Raw genomic sequence first — 21,278 nt, 5'->3', positions numbered from 1 at the left:
TGTGTAAACATAACTATGAAAAAACATATTAAATATATTCAAACATTAGTTTTTATAACTATATCTGATGGAACAAATTTAATTAGTTGGAAATGTAGGATCTCTGGATAATGTAAGAAAACCATTCTCCCTGTGAGTGCTATAATGCCTGTGATATCCTTCAACTGGAGTCTTATTGTTGCAGACATATTTTTGTCTGTTTTGTTGGCTGCTTTTCATCTCTTTCTACTCTAAAAAGACATTGTTCTCAGTCATCTGTGTGCTTTTTCTTCTTCAACCCAGGAAGATGGCTTTGTGCTGGTTCATTTATTAAAATCCAGTACAGCTCTCTCATAGGTTCTCCACAGATGCTGTTGCTCTAACAGTCTCTCTGTCACCACAAATTCATCTGAAAATTTTGCCCATTATTTCCACACATCCTCTAGCTGATGCTTTATGCTTATGACTCTTTCCAGGTAGAGCCACATCTCTGATTCACTCATACTTGTTCTGACTTCTTATTCTGAAGTAAACCACTTCTTTCAGTCTTTTTGTTCTTTTCATGTACTTAGTTATTCCCTACAGTGAGTCAGCATGCTCCTTGAGTCCTGTCTTAATTCAATATACAGTTCAACGGTTCATTCTCCAATCCCTTAAAAACAGGGATGAATAGTGGGGCCATTAGAAGACATTATTCTCTGAGAAGTTCATTGTCAAGTGAAATTAAGTAGCATAATATACATTTTAGATGATGTACAGAGCAAATGAAATGGTATAATGAACAACTACAAGTGTTTTCTCAGGGATATACCGATAATTCAGATTTAAATACTACTTAAAACTGAGTAGGGAATAAAATGGCCACCACCAAGGTGGAATGACCTAGAGAAGATACAGAAAAATTGCCGAGATTATTCAGTAAATATTGTGCAAAAAAATAAAATAAAATTAGGTGAGAGCTACAGATTTGGGCTAGGACTTGGAGGAGTTGAATTTCACCCAACTGCAAAGGTAACCGATGGCCATTGGAAGTTTTAAAATAGGCTGATATAATTGCAGGTTTTACATTACCATAAAAGCTTTCTGATAGCCAGGTTCATGATAAACTAGTGTTGAGAATGATTGTCAGGTGGAGCGCAAGTTTCCGATAGGCATCTATTTAAATTCTTCTTTTATAAAGGAGCAAACGCCTCAGTGCAGACTGGTGAGGGCATGGGCGAGGCTGGTTCTCAGCTCTACACTGTTGTGGGTCAGCTCGCGAGTCCCAGGATTACTGAATGAGTGATTACTGAATGGAGCGTTGCCTCCCTTTAGATCTCTGTGGAAATTATATATGGTATACCGTGAAAGCTACTTACACTGTGGGTGCATAATAAGTACTAATCAAACAAGTCACACTATTGCCACCTTCAGCGGCGTTACCTCTATGGTTACCTAAAAGTGGAAAGAGAGAATAGAATGCAGCAGCAAAAGGTATGTGACTCTTTGTCAAATCACCAGGTACATGTGGTAAGAAGCCAGAATGTAAACTTTGAATGAGTCAAATATTACAAATGTCCTTAATTAAAATAGACGAATCCACAGGAATGGCTGATTTTTCAAACTCAGCTATTAAGCTTGAACTTGTTATGCTTATATTCAAGATCAAATAGATCATTGGATATGGTCCTAAAAAATACATTTCACAAATTAGAAATGACACTGTGAATTCTAGAGTTTCATTGGCCCACTGAACAGATGATGATGCAACGAATGATCTAAGGAAACAATACTTGCAGAAATGAAAGGCTCTCATACTTTACTTGCTTCTGGATCTTTTTTTTTTTTTTGACTGCTATCCTCAAGTTTCAGAAGTGAAAACTCTTAAATTTCCTGTAGTAGTGTAACCCTGTTCAGCCACACAAAGCTCCATGAGGTCATCTACATATGACTTTGTTTTTCTTTTTTTTTCTCATTTTTTTTTATTAAAGATTTCCATCTCCTCCCCCTTCCCTCTCCTCCCTTCCACCCATACCCCCACTCCACCCCTCTCCAAGACAAAGAGCCATCAGGGTTCCCTTCACTGTGTTAAGTCCAAGGTCCTCCCAGCTCTCCCTAAGTCCAGGAAGGTGAACAACCAAACTGACAAGGTTCACAGTGAGCCCGTCCATGCTGTAGAGTTCAAGCTGGAAAGAGCTTGGGGGAATAGGATGGTTGGGATATAGGAAGGGTGGATATGGGAAAAAGGAATTATATATCTTAATTAAGGGAGCCATTCTAGGGTTGGCAGAGACTTGACTCTAGAGGGGTTCCCAGGTGTCCAGGAAGATGCCCCCAGCTAGGTCCTTGGGCAGCTGAGGAGAGGGTGCCAGAAATGTACAGATCCTATTGCCATACTCATGAATATCTTGCATATCACCATAGAACCTTCACCTGATTTTGTTTTTCTTAATTTCAAGGAAACAGCTGCCTTTCTCTGCATAGCTATGTTTACACAAAGCAGTTGAAGGACATGCAGAAATTGTTTTACTTTGTGCCTTGATGATCTCTGTTATTGTAACAGGTCTTTTGTGGTTTAATGACCCTTACATGGACCAAGTTAGAAAGGGCCTAGAAAACTAGACATATACCAGTCAGTGTGATGCATTTAGAAAATGTTTTATTATGGTGACTGTTTTCCAAAGGGGGTATAAATTCTACTTTGTTTTAGAGATGATTTTGTGTGTGCATTTGTAGGCCTGAGTGTATGTACGTGCCATCACGTGTCAGGACCTGAGGAGATCTGATGGACGTGCCAGATCCATGGAAACTGAGTGACTGGCAATTGGAGATACCTGATGTGGGTTCTGGGAACAGAACCATGATCCTCTTCAGGAATAGAAAGAGCTGCCGGGTGATGGTGGCCCACGCCTTTAATCCCAGCACTCGGGAGGCAGAGGCAGGCGGATCTCTGTGAGTTTGAGACCAGCCTGGTCTACAAGAACTAGTTCCAGGACAGGCTCCAAAACCACAGAGAAACCCTGTCTCAAAAAACCAAAAGGAAAAAAAAAAGAATAAAAAGAGCTTTATTCACTGAACCATCATCACCCTAGCTCCTGCACTCCAATTCTTAATTTGTTGATTTGTACAACCTTTCTGGGCTGAATAGTATTTTCTCACTAGTCTATGTTTCTTATTATTTTGTCTTCTTTAAATAAAATGCCCCTACTGTACTTTCTGAAGGGAAAAATCCACATTTTAGCTGTGCAGGTATAAATATTTCTCTTTTGTGGTCTCTCATTTAGCCTCAGAATTTCTGGCTATCTGGCCTCTATTTACTCCCTTCTTACCACTCTGAAGTAAAGGTCATGACTTAAATTAATGTTGAAGGAAATTCTCCCTCTGGCTCTATTAGTAACACCATGAGACTGAGAATCTGGCCGCTTGGAGACCACTGAAAAAATAAAGGCAAGAGGCAAAAACAGCAAAACGTGGTCAAACCCCTTGAAAACAAATTGATTAATTAAAATGACACTAGATGTGAACTGTTTGAGGAACTGTCTTGTTCTTAGGTGTACCTAGATATTTTAAATTGAACCCACCTGAAACCTGGGAATTTTAAAGCATTGTTGGCACCTGTTTGCTTTAAAGATTAAAAAATTATCAGTTTAGAACATTGCATTATCTTAAAATAACACATTTAATCAACGGGTGGCATGGGGTTACTTGCCACAATGAACACTGTTGATGTGCCCGAGGTAAAGTTCATCTCCAAACACAATGACCTTTTCAAATGGGCTTGCAATGAGATTGTAACCCCTCTAACCTCCAAATTAAGTGAAAAACACTAAGGGAGATCTGAATCATCCATGGTCAATATCTTTCTTTGGTTCTTTTCAAAAAGTACGATTCTGTCTCTCGTGTAACGTCTTATGCACTTCAATTGCTCATCTTGAGATTTGAAGGAAGGAAAAAAAGGAGAGACAAATCCCAAGATTCTGAGTGAGTGTGCCCTGGAATACCTGACTGGCCCATAGCCTGTGACAGTGCACTTGCTGCCCTGGGATCCAAATGGCAACTTTGGTCCCATCCCAGTGTTGTTAAAAGTAGGTAAGAGACAATGATTCATTTAAAGAATTTTTAAGAAATAACATATATCTATCCAAATGAGACTGTTAGAAAATGTCATATTTTAACTTCATTTATTCAACATTTTATTTTGTATCCCAGCATATATTTCAATGATCTGCATATTGCAATTCAACAGATATAATATTCTGACTCTTTTTTGATACATATCCTGATATGAACTTTTAATAATTATCAGCTAGTTCATTATTTGGCTAGTCAAAATTACTAATTATCTGTCTTAGGGCATTATATATAGATACCTGGTATAATGTCAAAACAATATAAATCTCTGTTTTTTACTGGTCTCCCTTAACTGACACATTTGTTCATATAGCAAGAAGGAAGGTTCATAAAACTCAGGAAGTAAACAACTTAAGAAGTTTCAGAAAGTTTACAAGATTTACAAAGACCCTCCCCAAGATTTTATAAGAAATAATCACTTCTGGGAGGCCAGACTAACCCGTGGAGCAGTTTATAAAAGTTGGTTAAGATCTAGAGAGCCGGTTTTATGAGCCATTACCCATGCTGCAGAAGGCTTATTGACAGTGTGGTTCATTTTCAGTCATGCGTGGTCCCATAAATAAGCCCTCATAAATAATTCCTATGAACTCATTAGATCATCAACTTGAACTTCAGCAGAATGTTACTTTGGTTTTTCATTTGTGGCTGTCTGTGATCAATACACCCTTGCTCACATCTTCCCAAGAAAAGTCATTCAGCAATCCCCATACTTTCAGTACAATAATCTAACAAGAAATTTATATGAGCATTTACCATGTAGAATAATTTTTTAAATGAGGCAACTTTTGCTATGGAAACGTAGTGCACAAAACTTTACTAACATATCAATAACAACTTTCAGAGGAGAAAGATATATTTATTTTAATTTAAATAACACATGCTACATGGAACAAATCATCATATGGTATCTTAAAAATCATAATTCTATATTTTCCAGTGTCCATTAAATCTTTAAATTTATACAGTTGAAAGCCTTAAAAAAATAAAAGTACTTTGCAAGCTGTGGTAAATAATACTTAATGAAAACGAAATGAAAGGTACTTTGCAGTAGAATTTCACCATTATCAATATGATCTATAAATTATGACTTAAAAGAAAGATTTCCACAGTTATGTAGCTGTCCGTTGCCGTTCATTAGTGATGGCAGTCACTAATACCGTTTCTGCTCTTACTATTATGTGGAGTGCTATAATGTTTAACAATCTAAACCTACACCTCTCACCTCTGGAATGTGACAAGTCATGCTCTTCAACTCAGTGAACTACTTTTTTTCCCCCAATGGCCGTTATGTAACAACAGTTGCTTTCAGAGTTAAGACTAAAAGTATAGCAAAAACAAGGATGACAATTAGAAATGACTACCTAACATGCACATAATTTGGTAAATATTTCTATTATAATCATGATCTTAAAATAGATATTTGGCCTATACAAAAGATAATGTTAAAATACATCTCTAGTTTGTAATGTGCACTGATACAGGAAATAATAAATTCATATTTTGTTTGTTGTAATACTAGAGGGCAAAGAAAAAAGTTAATATAGAAGAAAGGTATGAGCATGCAATTATAAAAATGGTTTAACTATTTTAATAATATTTAAGGAAGAAACATAGCACCTGTATATTAATATCTACATACTGTTTATAAGCAAACTATTAATGAAGTTTGTGAATAAGTGCTGGAGATTTTAACACTATTAAATTAAGAAAAAGGAACAAAATTTAAAACTCACAGGTTCCTTTAACTAATGACTTAGGAAATATGATTCCATTTCTCAATTCCCATTGACCTTGGCCTATTCAGTAAGTCTCTTCAAGTTACACACAGTAAGCCAATACCAACACTGGATTTGCTTATTGGGATTCTGTTACAATTATATGAAGATACATTTCCTTAGGCAATTTTATTGCTTTTGCAAATTTCTAAAAGCACATGTGATGACCTCATGGTACATTAGGACACTATTCCTTAGATTACATTGTTGTAATTCATTCTAAATTAACAAAAAAACAGAAAATTCATGTCATTGTGAAACTGGGTACTTCTAGTCCTGTGACAGAGGTGGTCCTCCGTCTTCCTGTTCTTGGTAGCCTACAACAGAGAACAGCTCTGCTATAATAGAAACAGTACCAGTGTTGTACTGAGCTATAACTTCTTTATTTCCTTAGTGTTAATATATGTACATGTATGTATACACATATTGCACATACATGTACATATACAAATCAAACACTTATGTATGTATGTATGTATATGTAGGTACATATATATGTATATATAAAATCTTGATTTGTTAAAATGTTGTAAAACTATACAGTATATAGCCAAAGTTATCAGAGTTTCAGGACTTCAGATATAAGGTTGTATGTGTCATTCACCAGTTTATGCTACCACTGTTTTCAATACATGCTGAATACCAAGTGAGCAGAGACATTTTATCCACAAATGTTTGGATTAGAAGACTTATTTCTACTCTTACAATGATGCACAGTACATATTGATAAAAAGAGAGCCTACATACTGAGCTATCTTATTTATTTATTTATTCTTATATTCTTAAAAAGTCAAACATGGCTTATTAAGCTATATTATGACTAGGCACATCCCCTTACATTAATGATGGACAAAGCAACCCTGTAGGACAAAAAGGGTCACAAAAGAAAGCAAAGGAGTCAGAGGCAGCCCCTGCTCCTACTGTTAGGAGTTCGAAAGAACACAATGCTACATAGCAATAACATAAATGCAGAAGACCTAGGTCACACCCATACAGGCTCCTTGATTACCTGTTCAGTCTCAGTGAGCCTCAATAAATCCTTGTTACTTGATTCTGTGGATTGTTTTCTTGTCATGTTCTTGAAGCCTCTGGCTCCTATAATCCTTCTTCCTTGTCTCCTTTTTATGCAGGATTCCCCAAGTTCTGCCTAATGTTTGGCTATGGGTCTCTGCATCTGCTCCCCAAAGTTTCTGGATGAATTCTCTCTGATGACGATTACATTAATCTCTGGTTTACTGATATAGCAGACTATCATTAGGAATCATTTCATTGACTCAATTTTTGTTGGTGGTGGTTGCTTCTAAACTAGGTTTTTGGGGCATCCAGTCTTTTTTCCCTGCAGTTTGAGGTCACTCTTGTGGCATAAGTCTCAAGCTGTACCAGTCGCTGGTTAGCCACTCCCACAAGTCCTGTGCCACCTTTAACCCAATACAACTTGCAGGCAGGACAAATTGTAGGTAGAAGGTTTGTGGTTGGAATGGTGTCCCAATCCTTACACTGGAGGACTTGCCTGTTTACAGAACATGACTGGTTTAGTCTCTGTATCCCCCATTACTAGAAGTGTATGATAGGACCACACTCGTGGATTAATGGGAGTTGCCATTGCATTAAGTCTCTATTTCACCACCAAAATGCCCCCAAATTCCCATTGTCCCTCTCAGTACTCTTTTACCAAACTAATCCCTCCTTAGACATCCCTGGCAAATGGGATGAGATTGTAAGTTGATGTGGCATTATGACTTATTTTTCTGGAAGTGTAACAAATGATCTTTAAGAACAATACATTCGTGGAACTAGACAGATGGTTCAAAGCTTCAGACCGTCTATTGTTTTTACAGAGAACCAGAGTCCTGTTCCCAGAAGTTATCAGATTGCTCAAAACTACTTATAACTTCAGTTCAAGGCAATCTAATGACCTCTTTTGGACTAGTTGGGCTAATGTGCTTTTGAGAGTTTAATGCACATTGCAGCACCCACCTACACCACCCCTAGTGTTTATCTGTGTGTGTTTAACACACACACACAGACACAGACACAGACAGACACAGACACAGACACATAAGTAAACTAAATCTTAAAAATAAAACATTCTCATGTTCATGTCACCACCGCACCAGGGTCTGAACTTCCTTAGTGCTAACCCCAATGGAAAGGTATCTAATTTGCCTTTGGATGCCTTGTTTCTCTTATTATGACTAATAATCAGTTCAAAATTTGTGAAAGCAGAAAAGTTTACTCTGCCTGTACTTGGATTCCAATGTTCTTGTTTAGGAGTTAAGAATGGAAGTTACCTAACTTTCTTTTTCTCCAGACTCATCTCTTTAGATTATCAGGACCATAAATTCTCTGTCCCTATCTTTGTGTTTCTCTTTATCTCTTCTTTTCTCTTTTTTCCTTGGTTCCTTATTTATCTATTTATTTTTTGCCATATGACATCAAGCCCAAGACCCCAAGCTTGACACGAGGACAGAATTACTGTATCACATTTCTACCCTTTCTGTTTATCCTTCAAAGACTGCATTTTTCTCCCTGGAGCAAAGCTTGCAGATTGTCTTTATCTTCACACCTTTTTTTGTATCAGCAAACACCAACAAAAAGGTCCATCACATATTACCTAAGGGACAGAATTACTACATTAATTTTACTATAACAAGAGTCACAGAAATTTCAGCACTACTCTAAATATTAATTCCCCAATGCACAAGAAGAAAAGACTCCTAAATTAATCTTCATATAGATACCCTCACTTCTTAATCTGTTCAACGGCTTTCAAGATGCAACTCTCCATCACTGTCCCTTCCTGGCTATCCTACTACAGACCTGTTTGTTATAAGGGTTTCTTCACTGTAAAAACCCAGGCTTCTTTCCTCTGACAATGGATTGTCATTTTAGGGTAACCGAAACACCACAAACTGTGGAAAATAAACTAAAGCAATTCAGTTTCTCATAGTTTGGGGGTAAGAATATGATCAGTTCTCCATTTTTTTTCTTTTTTCTTTTTTTTTTTTTTTTTTGGTTTTTCGAGACAGGGTTTCTCTGCAGCTTTTTTTCAGTTCTCCATTTTTATGACCCTTGAAGGTCATCTTTGTTTCCTGCAGATGGCTAACATCTAGCTATGTCCTTACACTCCTCAGCACAATTGTCTACTTCCTAGATTCTCCATAACTGGTGGTATTAGAATCTTACCCTTATGCTTCTACAAATGTAAGTAATCAACATGTTAACTTAAGAAAAGGCAAGTTTCAATCACTAGCAGATGGAGCAAGTACTTGATATCTGAGCCACCGTCTGTCATTGCATGCTGAAGCTAAAGGCTGAGAAGAATGATTGTCCCTTTTCTGATCATTGTCTGGTTGCTTAACCTTTCTCCTGTCTTTGCTATTCTGTCTTTCTATGTCCAACTCTCTTTACTTTTATCATTTTATATCACACGCATACAAACACTCCCTAACTGTTCCCAAAACTAGTATTAATTTTAGAGAAAACATGTTTTGAGTTTGGAACCACAAGAAGAATTGCTTCCATAGCCAGGTATGAAATGTAATTATAGATTAAAAGTGATTAGGAAAAATTTGAAGTGGTAGTCAACGTTAAGAGTTTATCTAAATATATGAAAATGATTTCTATAGAGTACCTTTTACAGAAGCAAATGTTACATCAGGAGTTTCAGTTAATCTTATGAGCTGTAGTCTTATGACCTTCAGCCTCTTAACACATTAAAAATAAGGGAATCTTCTTCTAACTACACCTCTGAAGGCTAACGAAGATTTAGACTATCATACTGTAGCTGCCCATATTCTTTCTCTTATTTTAGGTACACTTTACCCTTCTGTCTTTTCTGTGACCTCTGCCCTGTGGAAAAGTTACAGCCCTTGATTTACCGTGCTCTTACTGGCTATCTCAAAGCAAGAATCTCAAGCATGGACAGTTTTCTTTCTACTCTCAGTCTAATATGGGATTGACTTATTATTTTATTCTTCAGCAATCTATACATGCCTGCTTCATAACAAGAACAAAGAGAAAAGCATGATAGAGAAAGGCTATAATACCACTACTTGGGAGGATGACACAGGAAGAATGTGAATTTGAGATCAGCTGAGCCTATATATATCAAGATTCTATCATAATACCTACAAATAAGAAAGGCACAAAGTAAGTTTGCCAATGTCTTATTCTACTGGTAAAATATACAAATTAAAAGGACTGACTGAGACTCCCTTCTAGATAAGAACATGAGAAAGGTGTTTCTCAATAGAATAAAATAACTTCTGGTAGGCTTTGAGCCCATTTCTTAAATCTTTAGACCCTGCAATTGCAAAGAATTACAATTCCCTAGCCTAGTTCACTGAAGGTTTGAACACTAGTATACAGAAAAGTTAACTTAGTTTTAACATTGGAAACTTGATTAAAAAGGCCGAAGTGAGGTCTCATACTATATATATGCATGCCTATTGATGTATATGATTAGCACTGTCAAATACATGTGTTCTATTCCACTGTCATAACTACCAGGATTTTTGAACATTTTAGAATTACCTGAAGCAAAGAGGAAGCAACTCCTTCCACACTGTACTTTACCTCAGCTTCCTTCTGCCTGTCAACACTATTCCCAGTGTGAATGAGAGGAATTACATACATGGGTCTTCAATCTGTAGGATAAGGAAATATTCAAAACTTTGTTCCCTTTGAACCTACAAATACTTAAGGAGCTTAAATAATAGTATCTTAAGTATTGGGCTATGTATATGTTAGGTTACTGGTGAGCAGTGACTTTTCTCATTTCCCTTTTCTGTAAACCAAGTAGTCACCACATTTTTATAATCTGAATTCATTATTATTTTATTATTCTATGATGTAATCAAAGACATAAAATGATGGATGCTGAATAAGTTTCACCTAAGAGATTCTTCAATACTGTGGGTTAGTCTTGCCAAAATAAAAATGCTGTATGTTCTGGAGTATAGAAAGCTTTTTTTTAAAAAAAAATGCTTAACAGTTTTAGCTAAACATTAAAGAACAATGCTTTGCAATGTTCAGAATGAACAGTAACAAAACTAAAAGGAAATATACATTTCCAAAAGTATAGTTGGATATTTCAACCCTCCTTAAAATAATCATGTTATTTATGTTTTGTCCTTATGAGCGTGTGTATGTGTGTTTATGTGTGTGTTTGACACTTTGGATTTAAGTTTACAGTGTGCTGCAGGTAGGAGCATAAGGAGGCCAGAAAATGGCATCAAATATCCTGAAGCTGGAGTTACAGGCAGTTTTGAGCTGCCGAACCAGTACTTAGAATCAAATCTGGGTCCTCTGCAAAAGCAGAAAGGCTCTGTTTGCTGGCTGTAAGCAGAGGCTCAGCTCCTTTAAGAAATAGCTTTCTGGTTCACACTGGCAGCAGTAGCAGCAGTTCTGGCTCTTTGGGAGGTCCAGCTGTGGAGCACTTAAATAGAATTTGTGAGCAGAGTGCTACAAGCTACTGAATGGCAACATAGACGTACTCTGTCCCTAGAGTTAGGACAGTAAGCGTGGCTCACAGAGGCAGTAAACATACCTCTGTCATACTGAAAGACCAAGAGAGGCAGAGCCAGCATCCAGGGCTGCCTCAATCATACTTCTTACCATTTTAAAATGTTACTTGTCAAAAAAGGATTTCAGATACACCATAGGACAGATTCTGACATAAAAGACCATTATAGGAGACTCAGTATGTTTAAAAATGTACGTAGGTTTGGTGGATGAGAAAGAAAAAAATATAGACAGTTAAAAAAAGAAGTAAATAGTTTAAAAAAGGAAAAAAGTCTTCAAAAATACAGTAAAAGTAATATAAAATGTTGCAGAGATGAATAGATTAAAGGAGTAGAGATAATAAATATTAAATAGTAAGAGAACAAAGACATGTAAAGATGGAAAATACACAGAGTCTGATTATGTATATTATTATTGTGTTTTGTTTGAATTTTTGACTGTAAATGAGCTAAGTACAGAGTGACATTTCATTGTTCTGGCTGCTAAGCTAAACATATATATATATATATATATATATATATATATATATATATATATATATATATGGAATCTTGACTTCAAAATTTGAGTCTAAGGGTATGTTACTTTGGAAAAGAGATTTTGCTTTTATTTCCACAGAAGATGAGAACCTGTGGATTCTTTTGAGACTCATGTGGTTTTATGGAACAAGACCCCCTAAAAGGGTATTTGTGAACCCTAAAAATACTTCACTGAACAAACAGCAGGAAGCAGTTTGAAAAAAGGAACACCCAAATTCCCTAATAGTTTATAAATGTTTGTTTTTGTTTAAGGGGGGTTGACTATATATGGTTAATGGTCTCAGTCAATCTTTCTAAAAGGGGGCATGTAATATAGAGATGAATATGTTGCATTGTTATGGATCTTGATCTATTGATACAAATTTAAGGATTTTGTTGCACTGGGTATATGTAATTTTGTTCTTGTTTAAGGTATTATGTTTGTGAAACTGATTTAAAAGTGTACTGTATAGTTAAGAAATACAGATTAATAGTCATCTATAATAATCAAGCTTTTAATTATGTTAATAAGGTTTTCCAGAAATATAGAGTCATATTTCAGTTAGTTAGATAATTTCAACACTTCAAAGACTTACAGAATATGGCATTTAAAATGCTTTAAGAACTTAGACTTTTCTTGACAGTGAGACATTTCAACTTCTGGTAGCACCAATTAATTTGGAGAGGCTGATGGGCATCAAAGAAACTCATTATGGAATTTGCTTTCAATGTGACAACGATATCTTTTTTTGCAAGAAACTGCTCTTGCCTGTACTACTTGTTGGTATGCTTTATGAACTGGAAATGTGGGATCCACAGAAAACTGACTGCTGAACTTTCGAAAAGACAGGATGGTTTTTCAGGTTTCTGCTTCACATAGGAAAGTACCAGACATTATATAGCCCACAGAAGCAAGTGACTGACAAACTACCAATATAAGTAAATCAGTCTTTCAAATTTCCTGTTCCACAGAAATATCTGCCAGATACTATGGGCCTGTAGGCTAAAACTGAATGCCCCAACATTACAGAAGAACTTTGTGAGACTGTCCAGGCAGCAAGATGTCTCTGTCATTTCTAGATTTTTGGAAGTTGCTTACAATGAACTTCCTCTTTACTCAGAAAATATTATATACTTCTAGGTTCTTTGATGGAGTTGAAGACAGATAGCTATAGTTTTCCTAAGTTATTATAATAGATAAATATATAAGATTTTAGACTCAAGAGATAGACTATATGATAGAGTATTTTCCAAATGTAAATGGACTAAATATTGTAACTATAATCTTGCTTAATAACAGTTTTGAATATGTAATTTTACTGTGTTAAAGTTAAAACTTTCCTTTTATTTAGACAGAAAATGGAAGATTATCTGGGATTCCTCTCTGTATGCTATGAATATATTTTATTACTATTGGTTAATAAAGAAGCTGCTTCTGCCTATGGTAGGGCAGAAGAGAGTTCGGTGGAAAAACTGAAGTAAATACAGACAGAAGGTGGAGTCAGGGAGATGCCATGTAGCTGCCAAAGGAAAAAGACACCAGAATCTTTCTGGTAAACCACATCCCTATGTCAATATGCAGATTAATAAAAATGGATTAATTTAAGATATAAGGACTAGCTAGGAATATACCTAAGCCATTGGTCAAGCAGTGTTATAATTAATATAGCTTTTGTGTAATTATTAGACTCTGAGTGGCTGGAAAATGAAACTATAGTCTCTGCTTACATTTGCAGCATAATTAAAAACATACTAAAGTGGGAAAGCTACCAATTGAGCAGAGATGATCAAATGGAGAGAACCCTTGGTTCAAACTTGCTGTGATGTTTAGATGTCACTTGGTGCTCATATTGCTAATCCTCAAGTACAATTATTGTGTTACAGTATTACTTAAATTTTAGTGTTGTATGTTAAAACTATTTAGTGTTGAAATTCCAAACTTCTTAAATTAAAAGGAAAGGATGTATTTGCAATTAAAGATTCATCCTCAAAACTCCAAACCAAGAAAGAGGAGTTAATTTTAAAGCAAATGGTTATGAAATTTTACAATCTTGAAATGCTGTAACTAAGTATACCATGGAGTCAGCAAAAAAGAGAACAGAAAAAATATAAAATTACTACCCTTTGTATCAAGAAGAGGGGTGCTGCTTACTGAATAAGATCTGGAAGTTATCCAAATGCTAAGAGCAAATGTGCAGTAGTCAGATTAATTCTGTTACTAGAACACTGCAGTAAGGTGCATCAGTGGTTTAAATGGAATAGAATAAAAGCTATTTTTTCAAACTCAGTAATGAATAGTTATCAGATGAAACACAGCAGGATGTCGGGATCCCCAGTCAGAAAGCCATATTACACATTAACAAATCTTCCAATGTTCATTTTTTTCTACATTTGAAAAAATATGTTATTTTGGAAGTGCTAGCTTTATGAACTGCCCCAGTAAGTAAGGAAGTTAGTGCATTTGCTTATGTATATTAAAGAAAATATAGAGCTTTGCATTTTCTAACAATGAACTAGATAAAGATAGGCGTTGATATTATTGTGCCGTGCACTGAGGCCTCTGTTTGCGCTCTATGCACTAGAACCCAGTTTGCAAGCCTCGGGCAAGGGGCTAGAGGTTGAGGAAACACATGCAGAGACAGACCAACAGACGGACCTTCAATCACTGTACCAAAAGCCCATCTTTAATAGCACCACAGAGGCTTAAATACACTGCAGTCAATGGCCAACAGGTGAAAATCCTATCCTCTGATCCTCTAGGTAAAGCACAGCTTTTAGTAACTTCAATTAGAAGGCTCTAGACAGGAAAGAGCAGCTGAAGGCCAGGACTCATCCGTCACAACATTATTGGACAGGATCATACAACTTAGCCACATGTTTTGACCTCTGTTATGTCTGTCTTCATATATCTCAAGCTGCATCCAACCTACATGTGACTCTCTAGCCTTGACTAGTCTCTTGAGAAAACCCATCCTCCTCCTCTATCCTACATCCTGCAGTCAAGACTAGTATCCTCCACTATCCTACAGGCTGCAGCTAAGTCCAGCATCATCCACTATCCTACAACTTGCAGCTAAGACTGGCATCTTCCACTATCCCACAACCTGCAGTTAAGACTAGCATCCTTCTCTCTCATACAACCTGCAGCTAAGTCCAGTGTGTCCTTCTGTCCTACAACCTACAGCTAAGACCAGCATCCTTTTCTATCTCACAACCTGAAACTAAGTCCAGCATCTTCCACTATTCTACCACCTGCAGGTAAGACCAGCATCCTCCTCTATCCCACAACCTGAAGCTAAGTTCAACATCCTCCACAATCCTACAGACTACTCATGTTATCATACATTCTTATGACTCCTAGAAACCAAAGATCACATTCTTATTTAATTGTCAGTTCTCACAAGAAAGAAGTCAATTTCACAATAATTTATTTTTCTGGGAAAGAGAAACAACCTTAAGCTTATTTTATCTGATGCTTCTAAAAAGAAGCATCTTTGCACATAGCACTAGCCATTTCAAAAGACACATTTCTATTCTCACCCAATTTTCACCATGTGCTTGCCTTTCCCTATTGTATCCTAGGCTTACATTTCCAAATAAATTATCCACAAGCTTCTGCATCAAACTCTAGGTCGGGAAATTTAGACTAAACCTGTGTATAAATTTCCTTTTCAAAATCATGAATCCGTAACTGACAGAAATTAATATCTTGTTTCCTTAGTTATAAATGGGGCTCAAACAACTAGTGTTTTATGCTTTTTAAATACCTGTTTTCATTTTTTTTATTTTTCCCTTTTTAAGAAAATTACAGTTAGTCTGCCAATGTACTCACATTGCATTTTGTTACTCTGTTTTTTAGTTAAAAAAAAATGCCAAGAAACAAATTTAAGATTATTTAGAAAACACAAAAACTAAGCTTAACAGCAGGGCTTGTTGTATCAGAACAAATTTAATTCACAGCTCTTGTAGTTCATTAATGTGTCTGTCTGGTTAGTTTAGAACACTTTAATATACTGCTAAACACCAATCTTAGTGTTGTTGATGAGATGGTATTTATTTTACATATATGTGTATGTATGTATGTGCATGAATGTATGCTTGTATGTGTGTGTGTATACACACACACACACACACACACACACACACACACACACACACACACACACACATGCACTACAGGCTTTCAGGAGCATGAAGATACCAAAAGAGGCAATTAGATCCCTTACAAGTAGAGTTCTGGACAGCTATGAGCCACCTGATATAATTGCTAAGAGCTGAAACTCAGTCCTCTGCAAGAGAAGCAAGTACGCTTGAATGCTGCTTGATCTCTCCAGCCTCTGTAAGGATATTTAAAGGTGAGTCCACTCTTCAATGGATGGACTATCTCTTTCACCCAAACCTACTGACTTTAAGTAAAACTCATCTTCAATGATGTAAATGAACCCTATATGTCATTTAAAGTCTTTAAAAGCAATAGAGGACATTCTCATATAAGGATAACTTACACCTCACAAGTGCATGGTAAACTCCTTTCTGAGATCTTCCAGGATCTGCTGGTTCCTTGATCCAATTTACTAGATTCCACATTAGCTAGTACCTTGCAGCTTTTGTCTATAATAGATTAAATATAAAAATATAATAACACACATAGGTTTGCATGAAAGTTCTATTTTTGTTTTGAGGGGCACCTGGATTGCTATACTGTTCTATATCTTATAGCAATGTTATAAATTAATCATATAATCTAAATATAATGACTCATCCAATGTGTACAGTTTGGAAAGGGGCACATAACAACTTTACCATTGAAAAATTAACAAAAAATCAAATGATGACACTTAGATTCTTCATGTTCTGCAATCAGGAATATTTGGTGTGTGCAAAGTGGACATTATGTTAATATCTGAAATTTTTCTGTGAGCCAAAAGTTATTTCAAAATATAAACATACTTAAGAAGTTAAAATATTTCCATTGATAAAATCCTGTTGATCTTTACTAACTTTGCAAATCATCTTAAACACACTTTTGAATACCCTTGGTGATTAAATGTTTTATTTAATGAAAATACTAGTAAATTAATAACTGTAAAGATATGTTACCTATATAAAAAAAAAACCTTCACATAAAAGCTAAATCTGACATCTGAGTGATAATGTGTCAACTTTAGGGAAATATTCTAAAGACATTAAATCAAGAAGAATATAATTTCTCATATATCCTGACTTTTCTCCTCATTTTATCTAAATTCACACTGGAGAATTGAAAATTTTATAACTGGTAATATAAATCCTGTTGTATTATTCATAATACAAAATTATCTATAAAAAGACTTCTAATAGTTTTGACATATTGTTCTAAATTTTAGTTACAAAATATTGACAATAAATCTACCATGATAGCAAAAGCAGGCTATTTGAAATAAACTGAAGAAAGCATAAAATTTAATAAGATGTGTCTACATTTGCATAGCTATTTCACTATGCATTAGCAAATCATTATGTTCCACAAGGGAAATAAAAACATTATTTGAAACATTTTTCTTTTATTTCTTCATAACAATAAGAATAATCACAAAATTCTGTTTTTCAAACTTAGTCCATTTCACATTTGACTTGCATTATTACTACAGATATGTATAAAAGTACATAATAAATGATAGTATAAAAATGAATTCTAATTAGGTTTCTCTAAACTCAGTGCTTAGACAAGATATGGTATCTCTTCTGCCTTTTCTTGTTTTGTATGTTGTTTGTGCCCTACTTTGCACCTGTCTTCTTTGAGAAGTAACAAGACACACACTTTGGGCACCCTTACAGTTGATGGTGATTCGGAACTTTCCCGTGTGTAACAAAATGAAGCAGTATGGACTGAGAATTATGTCAAAGAGCCCACAATTATCTTAAAGAAGAGAAAAGTCTAAGCTAGCATGTGCCCTTTACTCTCCATCAAATTCACCTCTCCGAGCTCTGGGAGCCCTATAGAAGAGGAACCAGAGAATATATAGGAACAAGGGGGAATGGAGGACACTGAGAAAATAAGGTTTTCCAAATACAATATGACCTATGGAACATATGAACCCACAGAGAATGAATGAGGCAGCATGCGTGAGGCTTACATGCCTTTGGCTAAATGGGGTCCTAGAGCTAAATCTAACCCGGTAGTTATCTCCAATTGATAACCACTTGCAAATTAAAATCGAGTTTTCTCCAAAGAAGTCTCATTGGGAAAGCAAACTACTTTTAAGAGTAGGCTGCATGCCCAGCAGTATATGGCCAACATAAAATGAACTCAATAGCATCATTTTTTAAAGGTAGCCTGGGAGTCCAGGTCATTGAGGCCACACCCGCATTTTAGAAAAATCTACAGCAAAGCAAAACTGAGCTTAAAAGTTTTCTATCTGAAGGATTATGGAATAAATTCATACTTGTATTGCTTGGGTTATGTTTTTTTATTCTTCTGCTAGCTCTAATTCTACCACTATAGCTTCTTGTTCTCCTTTGTTCTGATTTTCTGTTCCAATTCCTTCTAGTTCCAATTCTTTCTTGCCTCTCCATTCACTTAGCTTAAATGTATTTTTTTTCAGGAGGCTCAAGGCAAAAAGAAAATATTACAAAAGTTACATCTCATTGGTAATAGCACATTCCTTGGATAAACATTAAGGAGTCAAGCCATTTACCATGGCGATGTAAGGCCTCAAGGTTCCAGGAGTAAAACTGTCACCAGAGCCTGGGGGAACAATATGTGGGTGAGACCAGCTGAAGAGAGATCTGCCCAGAGAGTCAGATATCATCAGCTGGACTTGGAAAGCAAAGAACTTGTCTCATTTTTTTTTGTTTCTTTGTGTTAGTAACCTTGGTTAAACTTTTGCAACCCTAACCTTGTATTATCAATATTTGAGTTTATGATTTCTTTACAGGAAAATTTGGTCTAGTTTGAACTTGTTCTGAGTTGAAAATGAGCTACTTGTCTGTAGTCTGAGTAAAGTAGATAAAGCAGGCTTTAAAATGTATTGCAGGGGCTGGAGAGATGGTTCAGAGGTTAAGAGCACTGGCTGCTCTTCCACAGGTCCTGAGTTCAATTCCCAGCAACTGCATGGTGACTCCCAACCATCTATAAAGAGACCTGGTGTCCTCTTCTGGCATGCAGGAATACATGCAGACAGAACACTGTATATATAATAAATAAATAAAACTTAAAAAATAAAATATCTTGCATTTCTTGTGGGCAAATAGCTCTAGTTATGAAACACATCCTAGTATATTATCTATATATCAAAATTATACAGGTTAATGAGAAGTCATCTTCCTAACCACCAATGGATAAATGTGCCCATAAGATTGAGATGCAATCATGAGGTTATATATGCACATCATATGATATTACACACTTCAGTACAGGTATAGGGATGACACCATAGCTGCTTTTGCACATGTGAAATTACAGACAGAAAGATCAGTTTCCAGACTCAGTGGTCCCACAGTCCGTGTGTGGATGGGATGCATCTGGATCAGAGAATCATTCCTCTGGTGCCTTGACAATTGAAGACTAGCTATTACCTGCTGTATACTTCCATTGCTTTCAACACTTTGTTTCATAATAATAATGTAAGGGCTTTTAATCTTATTTCAGCATTTAATTTTTTTCTCTCTCTTTGCCCTAAAAATTCTTTGTGTGTTTATTATAGCTTCTATTTTACTGTTTTATTTGAATCTGGAGTATGTGAATAAATGGGTCTCTGCATCTTTATCGTCTTCTTGTGCCTTTTCTTGGGCCTTTTTCCTTCTGTTAGTTTACTTCCTTTTTGACATGTTAGTTTTTGTTTTATCTTTTTATATCATATTTTATTATTATTCCTTAAAATTCTGTTTCTTTTCTAAGACAGAAAGTGAGGGGAGTCAAAAGAAAGAGGATGTTGAGAGGAACAGATATATGATGTGAAGAAAAAACTACTTTAAATAAAAAGAAAAAGAAAAGAAGAAAAAAGAAATTATTTTACACTGTTTCATTGTTTTTGTTTTTTAAAGAAAATATTTGTTGTATAGAAAATAAATGTTTGTTTTGTGGAATAATACTGAACATTTGGAAGGCCTAGAATTGTCAAGTTTTAAAAAATGTACATAAAACAAGAATGTGATGAGATGTGTGGTAAGAAAAAAATGATGGGAATTTACAGTGCTCACAACAGGCTAACCTGGAAAGCAAAACATTGTCTTTTTATAGTGAGGTACCTTCCAGATGGATCAGTAATTTGACTACAAATGTGAACAGAGACTGATAAAGGCAATGACGGGTGTTTTCTATGATTATTTAAGGGGTGCTAAACAGAATCAGGAAAAAAATATGATGTGAATAAAAGAAATTCACAACTCTCCTTAATTTCCAAGCAATTTGCTTCAATGAGTTACACATACCATGAAGAAAATAGATAGAAACAAATATGTTATAAAAATACAAATAGAAACGATGAATGAAATAAACACATAAAAATATTCACTCATAGCTCCCAAGGTCCTGATGAGGAGCAGAAGGAGAGAGAACATGAGAAAGAAAGTCAGGACCGTGAGGGAACCTCCATCTGGCGATAGATGGGGAAAATGACTGAGCCTCACATTGGAGCACTGGACTGAGCTCCCAAGGTCCTGATGAGGAGCAGAAGGAGAGAGAACATGAGGGAGAAAGTCAGGAACGTGAGGGGTGCGTTCACTCATGGAGACGGTGGGACAGAACTAATGGGAGATCACCAACTCCAGTTGGAATGGGACTGATGGATCATGCAACCAAACCCGTCTCTCTGAATGTGGCCAACAGCGGGGGCTGACTGAGAAGCAAAGGACAATGGCGCTGGGCTCTGATTCTTCTGCATGGACGGGCTCTGTAGGAGCCTTCTCAGCTGGGTCGATCACCTTCCTGGACCTGGGGGGAGTTGGGAGGACCTTGGTCTTAGCATAGAGTAGGGAACCCTGATGGCTCCTTGGCCTTGAGAGGGAGGGAGGGGAGGTATGGGTGGAGGGGAGGGGAGGGAAGGGGGAGAAGGAAAGGAGGGAAGGGGGAGGAGGAGGGGAGGGAGGGGGGAGGAGGAGGGAAGGAGATGGAAATTTTTAAATATAAAAAAATAAACCATGAGAAAAAAAATATTCACTCATTTACAACTAAGAGAATTAAGATACTAATTTCTGTCAGTTATAAATAGTACTTAATTATAAAAAGGTATTTTGATGAGGGATATATTGTGGTCATGTAGAAGTATAAATTAACATAACAGTTAAAACAGTTTTTTGTTCTTGTATTTTTTGTTTAGTTTTAGTTTTTGGAGACAGGATTTTTTTGGGTACCTTGACTGTGCTGGAACTCACTAGTAGACCAGACTGG

Source organism: Arvicola amphibius, chromosome 9 (assembly GCF_903992535.2).
Source record: "Arvicola amphibius chromosome 9, mArvAmp1.2, whole genome shotgun sequence".
NCBI classification, from domain to species: Eukaryota; Metazoa; Chordata; class Mammalia; order Rodentia; family Cricetidae; genus Arvicola; species Arvicola amphibius.
Note: the sequence above shows the minus strand (reverse complement) of the source record.